A 19,460-nucleotide genomic window follows, 5' to 3' on the forward strand; every position below is an offset into this window, starting at 1 on the left:
TTTTTTATACATATAATAATTTTTTTTTAAAAATCACAGATTATTGTAAAAATGTACTAAAATCTAAAAAAAAGGTAGTTATAGAAATGTTTGTAATTATATGAATTTTACTGTGTAATCCAAATAAGCATTGATGTTAATATATGTACAATAACTTCAATAAAATGTGTCTTCTAAGAATCTAACATTTTAGAAAAAAATGTTTAGATGTTCCCTAATGAATGTGGTTTCTTGGTGTATTGGTAACCACTCCACTCTGCTCTTTGAATACAGTGATCTGTATTTAAATCTTGGTAGGTCCTATTGGTTTTTTGTAAGTACCATTCAGTTCATATCTCTCTGAGAGTACATTCTTATAAAAATATTTAGATGCTCCCTAATGGATGAGGTTTCATGGTATATTGGTAAACATTTTGGACTCTGAATCCATGATCTATATTAACATCTTGGTAGGTTCTATTGGTTTTGTTGTAAGTACAATACAGTTAATATCTCTGAGAAAGAAAATATCTATAAATTGCATAAATTAAGAATCTTACACACTGAGAGACAGGTTTATCTGTCATTTAATTCCAATAAAATGTATCCACTAAGAATCTTATATTCTGACAAAAAATGTACATGCTACCATATGAATGAGGTTTCATTGTGTGCTGTTAACAATTCTGGACTCTGAAACCTATAATCTGTATAAAAAATTTGGTAGGTCCTAATGGCTTTTTTTTGTAAATACAATGTAATACTTGTGTCTCTGATTATTATTCCTGTAACTTGTAGAAAATAAGATCTCACACTCTAAGAGAAAGTTGTATATGTTGTGTTAGAAGAGAGGTTCCATGGTGTAATGGTTAGCACTCTGGGCTCTGAATCCAGCGATCCGAGTTCAAATCTCGGTGGGACCTGATGTGTTTTAGTACCTTCAGTTTAAGTTCTTGATTGACATAAAGTCTTCTTTTTCATACATATAATAATTTTTTTAAATCACTGATTTTTGTAAATTTGTACTAAAAGCTAGAAAAAGGTAGTTATAGAAATGTATGTAATTATATGAATTTTACTATATTACCCAAATAAGCGTTGATGTAAATATATGTACAATAATTGCAATAAAATGTGTCTTCTAAGAATCTAACATTTTAAAAAAAATGTTTAGCTCTCCCTCATGAATGAAGTTTCTTGGTGTATTGGTAACCACTCTGATCTTTGAATCCAGTGATCTGTATTTAAATCTTGGTAGGTCCTATTGGTTTTTTGTAAGTACCGTTCAGTTTATATTTCTCTGAGAGTACATTCTAATAAAAACTGTTTAAATGCTTCCTCATGAATGAGGTTTCCTGGTGTATTTGTAACCATTTTGGACTCTGAATCCATGATTTGTATTTACATCTTGGTAGGTCCTATTGTTTTTTTGTAAGTATTATGCAGTTCATATCTCTGAGAAAGAAAATATCTATAAATTGCATAAATTAAGAATCATACACACTGAGAGACAGGTTTATCGGTAATATAATTCCAATAAAATGTAACCTCTAAAAATCTTACACTGTGAGAACATTTTTTACATGCCACCATATGAATGAGCTTTCATGGTGTACTGTTAACAATTCTGGACTCTGAAACTAATAATCTGTATATACAAATTGGTAGGTCCTAATGGTTTTATTTGTAAATACAATGTAGTACATATCTCTCTGAATGAATATTTCTATATCTTGTAGAAATAAAGATCTTACACTCTGAGAGAAAGTTTTATATGTGTTATTAGAAGGGATATTCCATGGTGTTATGGTTAGCACTCTGTACTCTGAATCAAGTAAATTGAGTTCAAATCTCGGTGGGACCAGGTGCATTTTCGTACAAAGTTTAATTCCTTGATTGACAAAAACTTTTCTTTTTTATACATATAATACATTTTTTTTAAATTACTGATTATTATAAAAATGTACTAAAATCTAAAAAAAAGGTAGTTATAGAAATGTTTGTAATTATATGAATTTTACTGTGTAATCCAAATAAGCATTGATGTTAATATATGTACAATAACTTCAATAAAATGTGTCTTCTAAGAATCTAACATTTTAGAAAAAAATGTTTAGATGTTCCCTAATGAATGTGGTTTCTTGGTGTATTGGTAACCACTCCACTCTGATCTTTGAATACAGTGATCTGTATTTAAATCTTGGTAGGTCCTATTGGTTTTTTGTAAGTACCATTCAGTTCATATCTCTCTGAGAGTACATTCTTATAAAAAATATTTAGATGCTCCCTAATGGATGAGGTTTCATGGTATATTGGTAAACATTTTGGACTCTGAATCCATGATCTATATTTACATCTTGGTAGGTTCTATTGGTTTTGTTGTAAGTACAATACAGTTAATATCTCTGAGAAAGAAAATATCTATAAATTGCATAAATTAAGAATCTTACACACTGAGAGACAGGTTTATCTGTCATTTAATTCCAATAAAATGTATCCACTAAGAATCTTATACTCTGACAAAAAATGTACATGCTACCATATGAATGAGGTTTCATTGTGTGCTGTTAACAATTCTGGACTCTGAAACCTATAATCTGTATAAGAATTTGGTAGGTCCTAATGGCTTTTTTTTGTAAATACAATGTAATACTTATCTCTCTGATTATTATTCCTGTAACTTGTAGAAAATAAGATCTCACACTCTAAGAGAAAGTTGTATATGTTGTGTTAGAAGAGAGGTTTCATGGTGTAATGGTTATCACTCTGGGCTCTGAATCCAGCGATCCGAGTTCAAATCTCGGTGGGACCTGATGTGTTTTAGTACCTTCAGTTTAAGTTCTTGATTGACAGAAAGTCTTCTTTTTCATACATATAATAATTCTTTTAAATCACTGATTTTTGTAAATATGTACTAAAAGCTAAAAAAAGGTAGTTATAGAAATTTATGTAATTATATGAATTTTACTATATTACCCAAATAAGCGTTGATGTAAATATATGTACAATAATTGCAATAAAATGTGTCTTCTAAGAATCTAACATTTAAAAAAAAATGTTTAGCTCTCCCTCATGAATGAAGTTTCTTGGTGTATTGGTAACCACTCGGATCTTTGAATCCAGTGATCTGTATTTAAATCTTGGTAGGTCCTATTGGTTTTTTGTAAGTACCGTTCAGTTTATATTTCTCTGAGAGTACATTCTAATAAAAACTGTTTAAATGCTTCCTCATGAATGAGGTTTCCTGGTGTATTTGTAACCATTTTGGACTCTGAATCCATGATTTGTATTTACATCTTGGTAGGTCCTATTGTTTTTTTGTAAGTATTATGCAGTTCATATCTCTGAGAAAGAAAATATCTATAAATTGCATAAATTAAGAATCATACACACTGAGAGACAGGTTTATCGGTAATATAATTCCAATAAAATGTAACCTCTAAGAATCTTACACTGTGAGAACATTTTTTACATGCCACCATATGAATGAGCTTTCATGGTGTACTGTTAACAATTCTGGACTCTGAAACTAATAATCTGTATATACAAATTGGTAGGTCCTAATGGTTTTATTTGTAAATACAATGTAGTACATATCTCTCTGAATGAATATTTCTGTATCTTGTAGAAATAAAGATCTTACACTCTGAGAGAAAGTTTTATATGTGTTATTAGAAGGGAGATTCCATGGTGTTATGGTTAGCACTCTGTACTCTGAATCCAGTAAATTGAGTTCAAACCTCGGTGGGACCAGGTGCATTTTAGTACCTTCAGTTTAAGTTCTTGATTGACAAAAACTTTTCTTTTTTTATACATATAATAATTTTTTTTTAAAAATCACTGATTATTGTAAAAATGTACTAAAATCTAAAAAAAAGGTAGTTATAGAAATGTTTGTAATTATATGAATTTTACTGTGTAATCCAAATTAGCATTGATGTTAATATATGTACAATAACTTCAATAAAATGTGTCTTCTAAGAATCTAACATTTTAGAAAAAAATGTTTAGATGTTCCCTAATGAATGTTGTTTCTTGGTGTATTGGTAACCACTCCACTCTGATCTTTGAATACAGTGATCTGTATTTAAATCTTGGTAGGTCCTATTGGTTTTTTGTAAGTACCATTCAGTTCATATCTCTCTGAGAGTACATTCTTATAAAAATATTTAGATGCTCCCTAATGGATGAGGTTTCATGGTATATTGGTAAACATTTTGGACTCTGAATCCATGATCTATATTAACATCTTGGTAGGTTCTATTGGTTTTGTTGTAAGTACAATACAGTTAATATCTCTGAGAAAGAAAATATCTATAAATTGCATAAATTAAGAATCTTACACACTGAGAGACAGGTTTATCTGTCATTTAATTCCAATAAAATGTATCCACTAAGAATCTTATATTCTGACAAAAAATGTACATGCTACCATATGAATGAGGTTTCATTGTGTGCTGTTAACAATTCTGGACTCTGAAACCTATAATCTGTATAAAAATTTGGTAGGTCCTAATGGCTTTTTTTTGTAAATACAATGTAATACTTATCTCTCTGATTATTATTCCTGTAACTTGTAGAAAATAAGATCTCACACTCTAAGAGAAAGTTGTATATGTTGTGTTAGAAGAGAGGTTTCATGGTGTAATGGTTAGCACTCTGGGCTCTGAATCCAGCGATCCGAGTTCAAATCTCGGTGGGACCTGATGTGTTTTAGTACCTTCAGTTTAAGTTCTTGATTGACAGAAAGTCTTCTTTTTCATACATATAATAATTTTTTTAAATCACTGATTTTTGTAAATATGTACTAAAAGCTACAAAAAAGGTAGTTATAGAAATGTATGTAATTATATGAATTTTACTATATAACCCAAATAAGCGTTGATGTAAATATATGTACAATAATTGCAATAAAATGTGTCTTCTAAGAATCTAACATTTTAGAAAAAAATGTTTAGCTCTCCCTCATGAATGAAGTTTCTTGGTGTATTGGTAACCACTCGGATCTTTGAATCCAGTGATCTGTATTTAAATCTTGGTAGTTCCTACTGGTTTTTTGTAAGTACCGTTCAGTTTATATTTCTCAGAGAGTACATTCTAATAAAAACTGTTTAAATGCTTCCTCATGAATGAGGTTTCCTGGTGTATTTGTAACCATTTTGGACTCTGAATCCATGATTTGTATTTACATCTTGGTAGGTCCTATTGTTTTTTGTAAGTATTATGCAGTTCATATCTCTGAGAAAGAAAATATCTATAAATTGCATAAATTAAGAATCATACACACTGAGAGACAGGTTTATCGGTAATATAATTCCAATAAAATGTAACCTCTAAGAATCTTACACTGTGAGAACATTTTTTACATGCCACCATATGAATGAGCTTTCATGGTGTACTGTTAACAATTCTGGACTCTGAAACGAATAATCTGTATATACAAATTGGTAGGTCCTAATGGTTTTATTTGTAAATACAATGTAGTACATATCTCTCTGAATGAATATTTCTGTATCTTGTAGAAATAAAGATCTTACACTCTGAGAGAAAGTTTTATATTTGTTATTAGAAGGGATATTCCATGGTGTTATGGTTAGCACTCTGTACTCTGAATCTAGTAAATTGAGTTCAAATCTCGGTGGCACCAGGTGCATTTTAGTACAAAGTTTAATTCCTTGATTGACAAAAACTTTTTTTTTATACATATAATAATTTTTTTTTAAATCACTGATTATTGTAAAAATGTACCAAAATCTAAAAAAAAGGTAGTTATAGAAATGTTTGTAATTATATGAATTTTACTGTGTAATCCAAATAAGCATTGATGTTAATATATGTACAATAACTTCAATAAAATGTGTCTTCTAAGAATCTAACATTTTAGAATAAAATGTTTAGATGTTCCCTAATGAATGTGGTTTCTTGGTGTATTGGTAACCACTCCACTCTGATCTTTGAATACAGTGATCTGTATTTAAATCTTGGTAGGTCCTATTGGTTTTTTGTAAGTACCATTCAGTTCATATCTCTCTGAGAGTACATTCTTATAAAAATATTTAGATGCTCCCTAATGGATGAGGTTTCATGGTATATTGGTAAACATTTTGGACTCTGAATCCATAATCTATATTTACATCTTGGTAGGTTCTATTGGTTTTGTTGTAAGTACAATACAGTTAATATCTCTGAGAAAGAAAATCTCTATAAATTGCATAAATTAAGAATCTTACACACTGAGAGACAGGTTTATCTGTCATTTAATTCCAATAAAATGTATCCACTAAGAATCTTATACTCTGACAAAAAATGTACATGCTACCATATGAAAGAGGTTTCATTGTGTGCTGTTAACAATTCTGGACTCTGAAACCTATAATCTGTATAAAAATTTGGTAGGTCCTAATAGCTTTTTTTTTTGTAAATACAATGTAATACTTGTCTCTCTGATTATTATTCCTGTAACTTGTAGAAAATAAGATCTCACACTCTAAGAGAAAGTTGTATATGTTGTGTTAGAAGAGAGGTTCCATGGTGTAATGGTTAGCACTCTGGGCTCTGAATCCAGCGATCTGAGTTCAAATCTCGGTGGGACCTGATGTGTTTTAGTACCTTCAGTTTAAGTTCTTGATTGACAGAAAGTCTTCTTTATCATACATATAATAATTTTTTTAAATCACTGATTTTTGTAAATATGTACTAAAAGCTAGAAAAAGGTAGTTATAGAAATGTATGTAATCATATGAATTTTACTATATTACCCAAATAAGCGTTGATGTAAATATATGTACAATAATTGCAATAAAATGTGTCTTCTAAGAATCTAACATTTAAAAAAAAATGTTTAGCTCTCCCTCATGAATGAAGTTTCTTGGTGTATTGGTAACCACTCGGATCTTTGAATCCAGTGATCTGTATTTAAATCTTGGTAGGTCCTATTGGTTTTTTGTAAGTACCGTTCAGTTTATATTTCTCTGAGAGTACATTCTAATAAAAACTGTTTAAATGCTTCCTCATGAATGAGGTTTCCTGGTGTATTTGTAACCATTTTGGACTCTGAATCCATGATTTGTATTTACATCTTGGTAGGTCCTATTGTTTTTTTGTAAGTATTATGCAGTTCATATCTCTGAGAAAGAAAATATCTATAAATTGCACAAATTAAGAATCATACACACTGAGAGACAGGTTTATCGGTAATATAATTCCAATAAAATGTAACCTCTAAGAATCTTACACTGTGAGAACATTTTTTACATGCCACCATATGAATGAGCTTTCATGGTGTACTGTTAACAATTCTGGACTCTGAAACTAATAATCTGTATATACAAATTGGTAGGTCCTAATGGTTTTATTTGTAAATACAATGTAGTACATATCTCTCTGAATGAATATTTCTGTATCTTGTAGAAATAAAGATCTTACACTCTGAGAGAAAGTTTTATATGTGTTATTAGAAGGGAGATTCCATGGTGTTATGGTTAGCACTCTGTACTCTGAATCCAGTAAATTGAGTTCAAACCTCGGTGGGACCAGGTGCATTTTAGTACCTTCAGTTTAAGTTCTTGATTGACAAAAACTTTTCTTTTTTTATACATATAATAATTTTTTTTTAAAAATCACTGATTATTGTAAAAATGTACTAAAATCTAAAAAAAAGGTAGTTATAGAAATGTTTGTAATTATATGAATTTTACTGTGTAATCCAAATAAGCATTGATGTTAATATATGTACAATAACTTCAATAAAATGTGTCTTCTAAGAATCTAACATTTTAGAAAAAAATGTTTAGATGTTCCCTAATGAATGTGGTTTCTTGGTGTATTGGTAACCACTCCACTCTGATCTTTGAATACAGTGATCTGTATTTAAATCTTGGTAGGTCCTATTGGTTTTTTGTAAGTACCATTCAGTTCATATCTCTCTGAGAGTACATTCTTATAAAAATATTTAGATGCTCCCTAATGGATGAGGTTTCATGGTATATTGGTAAACATTTTGGACTCTGAATCCATGATCTATATTAACATCTTGGTAGGTTCTATTGGTTTTGTTGTAAGTACAATACAGTTAATATCTCTGAGAAAGAAAATATCTATAAATTGCATAAATTAAGAATCTTACACACTGAGAGACAGGTTTATCTGTCATTTAATTCCAATAAAATGTATCCACTAAGAATCTTATACTCTGACAAAAAATGTACATGCTACCATATGAATGAGGTTTCATTGTGTGCTGTTAACAATTCTGGACTCTGAAACCTATAATCTGTATAAAAATTTGGTAGGTCCTAATGGCTTTTTTTTGTAAATACAATGTAATACTTATCTCTCTGATTATTATTCCTGTAACTTGTAGAAAATAAGATCTCACACTCTAAGAGAAAGTTGTATATGTTGTGTTAGAAGAGAGGTTTCATGGTATAATGGTTAGCACTCTGGGCTCTGAATCCAGCAATCCGAGTTCAAATCTCGGTGGGACCTGATGTGTTTTAGTACCTTCAGTTTAAGTTCTTGATTGACAGAAAGTCTTCTTTTTCATACATATAATAATTTTTTTAAATCACTGATTTTTGTAAATATGTACTAAAAGCTAAAAAAAGGTAGTTATAGAAATGTATTTAATTATATGAATTTTACTATATAACCCAAATAAGCGTTGATGTAAATATATGTACAATAATTGCAATAAAATGTGTCTTCTAAGAATCTAACATTTTAGAAAAAAATGTTTAGCTCTCCCTCATGAATGAAGTTTCTTGGTGTATTGGTAACCACTCGGATCTTTGAATCCAGTGATCTGTATTTAAATCTTGGTAGGTCCTATTGGTTTTTTGTAAGTACCGTTCAGTTTATATTTCTCTGAGAGTACATTCTAATAAAAACTGTTTAAATGCTTCCTCATGAATGAGGTTTCCTGGTGTATTTGTAACCATTTTGGACTCTGAATCCATGATTTGTATTTACATCTTGGTAGGTCCTATTGTTTTTTTGTAAGTATTATGCAGTTCATATCTCTGAGAAAGAAAATATCTATAAATTGCAAAAATTAAGAATCATACACACTGAGAGACAGGTTTATCGGTAATATAATTCCAATAAAATTTAACCTCTAAGAATCTTACACTGTGAGAACATTTTTTACATGCCACCATATGAATGAGCTTTCATGGTGTACTGTTAACAATTCTGGACTCTGAAACTAATAATCTGTATATACAAATTGGTAGGTCCTAATGGTTTTATTTGTAAATACAATGTAGTACATATCTCTCTGAATGAATATTTCTGTATCTTGTAGAAATAAAGATCTTACACTCTGAGAGAATGTTTTATATGTGTTATTAGAAGGGATATTCCATGGTGTTATGGTTAGCACTCTGTACTCTGAATCCAGTAAATTGAGATCAAATCTCGGTGGGACCAGGTGCATTTTCGTACAAAGTTTAATTCCTTGATAGACAAAAACTTTTCTTTTTTATACATATAATACATTTTTTTTTAATTACTGATTATTATAAAAATGTACTAAAATCTAAAAAAAAGGTAGTTATAGAAATGTTTGTAATTATATGAATTTTACTGTGTAATCCAAATAAGCATTGATGTTAATATATGTACAATAACTTCAATAAAATGTGTCTTCTAAGAATCTAACATTTTAGAAAAATATGTTTAGATGTTCCCTAATGAATGTGGTTTCTTGGTGTATTGGTAACCACTCCACTCTGATCTTTGAATACAGTGATCTGTATTTAAATCTTGGTAGGTCCTATTGGTTTTTTGTAAGTACCATTCAGTTCATATCTCTCTGAGAGTACATTCTTATAAAAAAATATTTAGATGCTCCCTAATGGATGAGGTTTCATGGTATATTGGTAAACATTTTGGACTCTGAATCCATGATCTATATTTACATCTTGGTAGGTTCTATTGGTTTTGTTGTAAGTACAATACAGTTAATATCTCTGAGAAAGAAAATATCTATAAATTGCATAAATTAAGAATCTTACACACTGAGAGACAGGTTTATCTGTCATTTAATTCCAATAAAATGTATCCACTAAGAATCTTATACTCTGACAAAAAATGTACATGCTACCATATGAATGAGGTTTCATTGTGTGCTGTTAACAATTCTGGACTCTGAAACCTATAATCTGTATAAGAATTTGGTAGGTCCTAATGGCTTTTTTTTGTAAATACAATGTAATAATCTCTCTGATTATTATTCCTGTAACTTGTAGAAAATAAGATCTCACACTCTAAGAGAAAGTTGTATATGTTGTGTTAGAAGAGAGGTTTCATGGTGTAATGGTTATCACTCTGGGCTCTGAATCCAGCGATCCGAGTTCAAATCTCGGTGGGACCTGATGTGTTTTAGTACCTTCAGTTTAAGTTCTTGATTGACAGAAAGTCTTCTTTTTCATACATATAATAATTTTTTTAAATCACTGATTTTTGTAAATATGTACTAAAAGCTAAAAAAAGGTAGTTATAGAAATGTATGTAATTATATGAATTTTACTATATTACCCAAATAAGCATTGATGTAAATATATGTACAATAATTGCAATAAAATGTGTCTTCTAAGAATCTAACATTTAAAAAAAAAATGTTTAGCTCTCCCTCATGAATGAAGTTTCTTGGTGTATTGGTAACCACTCGGATCTTTGAATCCAGTGATCTGTATTTAAATCTTGGTAGGTCCTATTGGTTTTTTGTAAGTACCGTTCAGTTTATATTTCTCTGAGAGTACATTCTAATAAAAACTGTTTAAATGCTTCCTCATGAATGAGGTTTCCTGGTGTATTTGTAACCATTTTGGACTCTGAATCCATGATTTGTATTTACATCTTGGTAGGTCCTATTGTTTTTTTGTAAGTATTATGCAGTTCATATCTCTGAGAAAGAAAATATCTATAAATTGCATAAATTAAGAATCATACACACTGAGAGACAGGTTTATCTGTAATATAATTCCAATAAAATGTAACCTCTAAGAATCTTACACTGTGAGAACATTTTTTACATGCCACCATATGAATGAGCTTTCATGGTGTACTGTTAACAATTCTGGACTCTGAAACTAATAATCTGTATATACAAATTGGTAGGTCCTAATGGTTTTATTTGTAAATACAATGTAGTACATATCTCTCTGAATGAATATTTCTGTATCTTGTAGAAATAAAGATCTTACACTCTGAGAGAAAGTTTTATATGTGTTATTAGAAGGGAGATTCCATGGTGTTATGGTTAGCACTCTGTACTCTGAATCCAGTAAATTGAGTTTAAACCTCGGTGGGACCAGGTGCATTTTAGTACCTTCAGTTTAAGTTCTTGATTGACAAAAACTTTTCTTTTTTTTATACATATAATAATTTTTTTTTTTAAATCACTGATTATTGTAAAAATGTACTAAAATCTAAAAAAAAGGTAGTTATAGAAATGTTTGTAATTATATGAATTTTACTGTGTAATCCAAATAAGCATTGATGTTAATATATGTACAATAACTTCAATAAAATGTGTCTTCTAAGAATCTAACATTTTAGAAAAAAATGTTTAGATGTTCCCTAATGAATGTGGTTTCTTGGTGTATTGGTAACCACTCCACTCTGATCTTTGAATACAGTGATCTGTATTTAAATCTTTGTAGGCCCTATTGGTTTTTTGTAAGTACCATTCAGTTCATATCTCTCTGAGAGTACATTCTTATAAAAATATTTAGATGCTCCCTAATGGATGAGGTTTCATGGTATATTGGTAAACATTTTGGACTCTGAATCCATGATCTATATTAACATCTTGGTAGGTTCTATTGGTTTTGTTGTAAGTACAATACAGTTAATATCTCTGAGAAAGAAAATATCTATAAATTGCATTAATTAAGAATCATACACACTGAGAGACAGGTTTATCGGTAATATAATTCCAATAAAATGTAACCTCTAAGAATCTTACACTGTGAGAACATTTTTTACATGCCACCATATGAATGAGCTTTCATGGTGTACTGTTAACAATTCTGGACTCTGAAACTAAAAATCTGTATATACAAATTGGTAGGTCCTAATGGTTTTATTTGTAAATACAATGTAGTACATATCTCTCTGAATGAATATTTCTGTATCTTGTAGAAATAAAGATCTTACACTCTGAGAGAAAGTTTTATATGTGTTATTAGAAGGGATATTCCATGGTGTTATGGTTAGCACTCTGTACTCTGAATCCAGTAAATTGAGTTCAAACCTCGGTGGGACCAGGTGCATTTTAGTACCTTCAGTTTAAGTTCTTGATTGACAAAAACTTTTCTTTTTTATACATATAATAATTTTTTTTTAAAAATCACTGATTATTGTAAAAATGTACTAAAATCTAAAAAAAAGGTAGTTATAGAAATGTATGTAATTATATGAATTTTACTATATAACCCAAATAAGCGTTGATGTAAATATATGTACAATAATTGCAATTAAATGTGTCTTCTAAGAATCTAACATTTTAGAAAAAAATGTTTAGCTCTCCCTCATGAATGAAGTTTCTTGGTGTATTGGTAACCACTTGGATCTTTGAATCCAGTGATCTGTATTTAAATCTTGGTAGGTCCTATTGGTTTTTTGTAAGTACCGTTCAGTTTATATTTCTCTGAGAGTACATTCTAATAAAAACTGTTTAAATGCTTCCTCATGAATGAGGTTTCCTGGTGTATTTGTAACCATTTTGGACTCTGAATCCATGATTTGTATTTACATCTTGGTAGGTCCTATTGTTTTTTTGTAAGTATTATGCAGTTCATATCTCTGAGAAAGAAAATATCTATAAATTGCATAAATTAAGAATCATACACACTGAGAGACAGGTTTATCGGTAATATAATTCCAATAAAATGTAACCTCTAAGAATCTTACACTGTGAGAACATTTTTTACATGCCACCATATGAATGAGCTTTCATGGTGTACTGTTAACAATTCTGGACTCTGAAACTAATAATCTGTATATACAAATTGGTAGGTCCTAATGGTTTTATTTGTAAATACAATGTAGTACATATCTCTCTGAATGAATATTTCTGTATCTTGTAGAAATAAAGATCTTACACTCTGAGAGAATGTTTTATATGTGTTATTAGAAGGGATATTCCATGGTGTTATGGTTAGCACTCTGTACTCTGAATCCAGTAAATTGAGTTCAAATCTCGGTGGGACCAGGTGCATTTTCGTACAAAGTTTAATTCCTTGATAGACAAAAACTTTTCTTTTTTATACATATAATACATTTTTTTTAAATTACTGATTATTGTAAAAATGTACTAAAATCTAAAAAAAGGTAGTTATAGAAATGTTTGTAATTATATGAATTTTACTGTGTAATCCAAATAAGCATTGATGTTAATATATGTACAATAACTTCAATAAAATGTGTCTTCGAAGAATCTAACATTTTAGAAAAAAATGTTTAGATGTTCCCTAATGAATGTGGTTTCTTGGTGTATTGGTAACCACTCCACTCTGATCTTTGAATACAGTGATCTGTATTTAAATCTTGGTAGGTCCTATTGGTTTTTTGTAAGTACCATTCAGTTCATATCTCTCTGAGAGTACATTCTTATAAAAATATTTAGATGCTCCCTAATGGATGAGGTTTCATGGTATATTGGTAAACATTTTGGACTCTGAATCCATGATCTATATTTACATCTTGGTAGGTTCTATTGGTTTTGTTGTAAGTACAATACAGTTAATATCTCTGAGAAAGAAAATATCTATAAATTGCATAAATTAAGAATCTTACACACTGAGAGACAGGTTTATCTGTCATTTAATTCCAATAAAATGTATCCACTAAGAATCTTATACTCTGACAAAAAATGTACATGCTACCATATGAATGAGGTTTCATTGTGTGCTGTTAACAATTCTGGACTCTGAAACCTATAATCTGTATAAAAATTTGGTAGGTCCTAATGGCTTTTTTTCTGTAAATACAATGTAATACTTATCTCTCTGATTATTATTCCTGTAACTTGTAGAAAATAAGATCTCACACTCTAAGAGAAAGTTGTATATGTTGTGTTAGAAGAGAAGTTTCATGGTGTAATGGTTAGCACTCTGGGCTCTGAATCCAGCGATCCGAGTTCAAATCTCGGTGGGACCTGATGTGTTTTAGTACCTTCAGTTTAAGTTCTTGATTGACAGAAAGTCTTCTTTTTCATACATATAATAATTTTTTTAATCACTGATTTTTGTAAATATGTACTAAAAGCTAAAAATAAGGTAGTTATAGAAATGTATGTAATTATATGAATTTTACTATATAACCCAAATAAGCGTTGATGTAAATATATGTACAATAATTGCAATAAAATGTGTCTTCTAAGAATCTAACATTTTAGAAAAAAATGTTTAGCTCTCCCTCATGAATGAAGTTTCTTGGTGTATTGGTAACCACTCGGATCTTTGAATCCAGTGATCTGTATTTAAATCTTGGTAGGTCCTATTGGTTTTTTGTAAGTACCATTCAGTTTATATTTCTCTGAGAGTACATTCTAATAAAAACTGTTTAAATGCTTCCTCATGAATGAGGTTTCCTGGTGTATTTGTAACCATTTTGGACTCTGAATCCATGATTTGTATTTACATCTTGGTAGGTCCTATTGTTTTTTTTGTAAGTATTATGCAGTTCATATCTCTGAGAAAGAAAATATCTATAAATTGCATAAATTAAGAATCATACACACTGAGAGACAGGTTTATCGGTAATATAATTCCAATAAAATGTAACCTCTAAGAATCTTACACTGTGAGAACATTTTTTACATGCCACCATATGAATGAGCTTTCATGGTGTACTGTTAACAATTCTGGACTCTGAAACTAATAATCTGTATATACAAATTGGTAGGTCCTAATGGTTTTATTTGTAAATACAATGTAGTACATATCTCTCTGAATGAATATTTCTGTATCTTGTAGAAATAAAGATCTTACACTCTGAGAGAAAGTTTTATATGTGTTATTAGAAGGGATATTCCATGGTGTTATGGTTAGCACTCTGTACTCTGAATCCAGTAAATTGAGTTCAAATCTCGGTGGGACCAGGTGCATTTTTGTACAAAGTTTAATTCCTTGATTGACAAAAACTTTTCTTTTTTATACATATAATACATTTTTTTTAAATTACTGATTATTGTAAAAATGTACTAAAATCTAAAAAAAGGTAGTTATAGAAATGTTTGTAATTATATGAATTTTACTGTGTAATCCAAATAAGCATTGATGTTAATATATGTACAATAACTTCAATAAAATATGTCTTCTAAGAATCTAACATTTTAGAAAAAAAATGTTTAGATGTTCCCTAATGAATGTGGTTTCTTGGTGTATTGGTAACCACTCCACTCTGATCTTTGAATACAGTGATCTGTATTTAAATCTTGGTAGGTCCTATTGGTTTTTTGTAAGTACCATTCAGTTCATATCTCTCTGAGAGTACATTCTTATAAAAATATTTAGATGCTCCCTAATGGATGAGGTTTCATGGTATATTGGTAAACATTTTGGACTCTGAATCCATGATCTATATTTACATCTTGGTAGGTTCTATTGGTTTTGTTGTAAGTACAATACAGTTAATATCTCTGAGAAAGAAAATATCTATAAATTGCATAAATTAAGAATCTTACACACTGAGAGACAGGTTTATCTGTCATTTAATTCCAATAAAATGTATCCACTAAGAATCTTATACTCTGACAAAAAATGTACATGCTACCATATGAATGAGGTTTCATTGTGTGCTGTTAACAATTCTGGACTCTGAAACCTATAATCTGTATAAAAATTTGGTAGGTCCTAATGGCTTTTTTTTTGTAAATACAATGTAATACTTATCTCTCTGATTATTATTCCTGTAACTTGTAGAAAATAAGATCTCACACTCTAAGAGAAAGTTGCATATGTTGTGTTAGAAGAGAGGTTTCATGGTGTAATGGTTAGCACTCTGGTCTCTGAATCCAGCGATCCGAGTTCAAATCTCGGTGGGATCTGATGTGTTTTAGTACCTTCAGTTTAAGTTCTTGATTGACAGAAAGTCTTCTTTTTCATACATATAATAATTTTTTTAAATCACTGATTTTTGTAAATATGTACTAAAAGCTAAAAAAAGGTAGTTATAGAAATGTATGTAATTATATGAATTTTACTATATAACCCAAATAAGCGTTGATGTAAATATATGTACAATAATTGCAATAAAATGTGTCTTCTAAGAATCTAACATTTTAGAAAAAAATGTTTAGCTCTCCCTCATGAATGAAGTTTCTTGGTGTATTGGTAACCACTCGGATCTTTGAATCCAGTGATCTGTATTTAAATCTTGGTAGGTCCTATTGGTTTTTTGTAAGTACCGTTCAGTTTATATTTCTCTGAGAGTACATTCTAATAAAAACTGTTTAAATGCTTCCTCATGAATGAGGTTTCCTGGTGTATTTGTAACCATTTTGGACTCTGAATCCATGATTTGTATTTACATCTTGGTAGGTCCTATTGTTTTTTTGTAAGTATTATGCAGTTCATATCTCTGAAAAAGAAAATATCTATAAACTGCATAAATTAAGAATCATACACACTGAGAGACAGGTTTATCGGTAATATAATTCCAATAAAATGTAACCTCTAAGAATCTTACACTGTGAGAACATTTTTTACATGCCACCATATGAATGAGCTTTCATGGTGTACTGTTAACAATTTTGGACTCTGAAACGAATAATCTGTATATACAAATTGGTAGGTCCTAATGGTTTTATTTGTAAATACAATGTAGTACATATCTCTCTGAATGAATATTTCTGTATCTTGTAGAAATAAAGATCTTACACTCTGAGAGAAAGTTTTATATGTGTTATTAGAAGGGATATTCCATGGTGTTATGGTTAGCACTCTGTACTCTGAATCCAGTAAATTGAGTTCAAATCTTGGTGGGACCAGGTGCATTTTCGTACAAAGTTTAATTCCTTGATTGACAAAAACTTTTCTTTTTTATACATATAATACATTTTTTTTAAATTACTGATTATTGTAAAAATGTACTAAAATCTAAAAAAAGGTAGTTATAGAAATGTTTGTAATTATATGAATTTTACTGTGTAATCCAAATAAGCATTGATGTTAATATATGTACAATAACTTCAATAAAATGTGTCTTCGAAGAATCTAACATTTTAGAAAAAAATGTTTAGATGTTCCCTAATGAATGTGGTTTCTTGGTGTATTGGTAACCACTCCACTCTGATCTTTGAATACAGTGATCTGTATTTAAATCTTGGTAGGTCCTATTGGTTTTTTGTAAGTACCATTCAGTTCATATCTCTCTGAGAGTACATTCTTATAAAAATATTTAGATGCTCCCTAATGGATGAGGTTTCATGGTATATTGGTAAACATTTTGGACTCTGAATCCATGATCTATATTTACATCTTGGTAGGTTCTATTGGTTTTGTTGTAAGTACAATACAGTTAATATCTCTGAGAAAGAAAATATCTATAAATTGCATAAATTAAGAATCTTACACACTGAGAGACAGGTTTATCTGTCATTTAATTCCAATAAAATGTATCCACTAAGAATCTTATACTCTGACAAAAAATGTACATGCTACCATATGAATGAGGTTTCATTGTGTGCTGTTAACAATTCTGGACTCTGAAACCTATAATCTGTATAAAAATTTGGTAGGTCCTAATGGCTTTTTTTCTGTAAATACAATGTAATACTTATCTCTCTGATTATTATTCCTGTAACTTGTAGAAAATAAGATCTCACACTCTAAGAGAAAGTTGTATATGTTGTGTTAGAAGAGAAGTTTCATGGTGTAATGGTTAGCACTCTGGGCTCTGAATCCAGCGATCCGAGTTCAAATCTCGGTGGGACCTGATGTGTTTTAGTACCTTCAGTTTAAGTTCTTGATTGACAGAAAGTCTTCTTTTTCATACATATAATAATTTTTTTAATCACTGATTTTTGTAAATATGTACTAAAAGCTAAAAATAAGGTAGTTATAGAAATGTATGTAATTATATGAATTTTACTATATAACCCAAATAAGCGTTGATGTAAATATATGTACAATAATTGCAATAAAATGTGTCTTCTAAGAATCTAACATTTTAGAAAAAAATGTTTAGCTCTCCCTCATGAATGAAGTTTCTTGGTGTATTGGTAACCACTCGGATCTTTGAATCCAGTGATCTGTATTTAAATCTTGGTAGGTCCTATTGGTTTTTTGTAAGTACCATTCAGTTTATATTTCTCTGAGAGTACATTCTAATAAAAACTGTTTAAATGCTTCCTCATGAATGAGGTTTCCTGGTGTATTTGTAACCATTTTGGACTCTGAATCATTGATTTGTATTTACATCTTGGTAGGTCCTATTGTTTTTTTTGTAAGTATTATGCAGTTCATATCTCTGAGAAAGAAAATATCTATAAATTGCATAAATTAAGAATCATACACACTGAGAGACAGGTTTATCGGTAATATAATTCCAATAAAATGTAACCTCTAAGAATCTTACACTGTGAGAACATTTTTTACATGCCACCATATGAATGAGCTTTCATGGTGTACTGTTAACAATTCTGGACTCTGAAACTAAAAATCTGTATATACAAATTGGTAGGTCCTAATGGTTTTATTTGTAAATACAATGTAGTACATATCTCTCTGAATGAATATTTCTGTATCTTGTAGAAATAAAGATCTTACACTCTGAGAGAAAGTTTTATATGTGTTATTAGAAGGGATATTCCATGGTGTTATGGTTAGCACTCTGTACTCTGAATCCAGTAAATTGAGTTCAAACCTCGGTGGGACCAGGTGCATTTTAGTACCTTCAGTTTAAGTTCTTGATTGACAAAAACTTTTCTTTTTTATACATATAATAATTTTTTTTTAAAAATCACTGATTATTGTAAAAATGTACTAAAATCTAAAAAAAAGGTAGTTATAGAAATGTTTGTAATTATATGAATTTTACTGTGTAATCCAAATAAGCATTGATGTTAATATATGTACAATAACTTCAATAAAATGTGTCTTCGAAGAATCTAACATTTTAGAAAAAAATGTTTAGATGTTCCCTAATGAATGTGGTTTCTTGGTGTATTGGTAACCACTCCACTCTGATCTTTGAATACAGTGATCTGTATTTAAATCTTGGTAGGTCCTATTGGTTTTTTGTAAGTACCATTCAGTTCATATCTCTCTGAGAGTACATTCTTATAAAAATATTTAGATGCTCCCTAATGGATGAGGTTTCATGGTATATTGGTAAACATTTTGGACTCTGAATCCATGATCTATATTTACATCTTGGTAGGTTCTATTGGTTTTGTTGTAAGTACAATACAGTTAATATCTCTGAGAAAGAAAATATCTATAAATTGCATAAATTAAGAATCTTACACA

The 19,460-nt window shown here is 29.8% G+C and overlaps 8 non-coding genes across 8 annotated transcripts; all 8 read left to right on the top strand.

Moving 5' to 3' along the window:
- Positions 1–830: 830 nt before the first annotated feature.
- TRNAQ-CUG (transfer RNA glutamine (anticodon CUG)) lies at positions 831–902 on the top strand. The gene has a single exon. It is a non-coding gene; the product is annotated as a tRNA-Gln (tRNA).
- A 1,817-nt stretch (positions 903–2,719) lies between these two features.
- TRNAQ-CUG (transfer RNA glutamine (anticodon CUG)) lies at positions 2,720–2,791 on the top strand. The gene has a single exon. It is a non-coding gene; the product is annotated as a tRNA-Gln (tRNA).
- Positions 2,792–4,612: 1,821 nt separating this feature from the next.
- Positions 4,613–4,684, top strand: TRNAQ-CUG (transfer RNA glutamine (anticodon CUG)). The gene has a single exon. It is a non-coding gene; the product is annotated as a tRNA-Gln (tRNA).
- A 1,817-nt stretch (positions 4,685–6,501) lies between these two features.
- TRNAQ-CUG (transfer RNA glutamine (anticodon CUG)) lies at positions 6,502–6,573 on the top strand. Its single transcript has one exon. It is a non-coding gene; the product is annotated as a tRNA-Gln (tRNA).
- Positions 6,574–10,282: 3,709 nt separating this feature from the next.
- TRNAQ-CUG (transfer RNA glutamine (anticodon CUG)) lies at positions 10,283–10,354 on the top strand. Its single transcript has one exon. It is a non-coding gene; the product is annotated as a tRNA-Gln (tRNA).
- A 3,719-nt stretch (positions 10,355–14,073) lies between these two features.
- Positions 14,074–14,145, top strand: TRNAQ-CUG (transfer RNA glutamine (anticodon CUG)). The gene has a single exon. It is a non-coding gene; the product is annotated as a tRNA-Gln (tRNA).
- Positions 14,146–15,964: 1,819 nt separating this feature from the next.
- TRNAQ-CUG (transfer RNA glutamine (anticodon CUG)) lies at positions 15,965–16,036 on the top strand. The gene has a single exon. It is a non-coding gene; the product is annotated as a tRNA-Gln (tRNA).
- Positions 16,037–17,853: 1,817 nt separating this feature from the next.
- Positions 17,854–17,925, top strand: TRNAQ-CUG (transfer RNA glutamine (anticodon CUG)). Its single transcript has one exon. It is a non-coding gene; the product is annotated as a tRNA-Gln (tRNA).
- The last annotated feature ends 1,535 nt before the right edge of the window (positions 17,926–19,460 follow it).

This window comes from Pseudophryne corroboree, chromosome 11 (genome assembly GCF_028390025.1).
Source record: "Pseudophryne corroboree isolate aPseCor3 chromosome 11, aPseCor3.hap2, whole genome shotgun sequence".
In the NCBI taxonomy this organism is placed as follows: Eukaryota; Metazoa; Chordata; class Amphibia; order Anura; family Myobatrachidae; genus Pseudophryne; species Pseudophryne corroboree.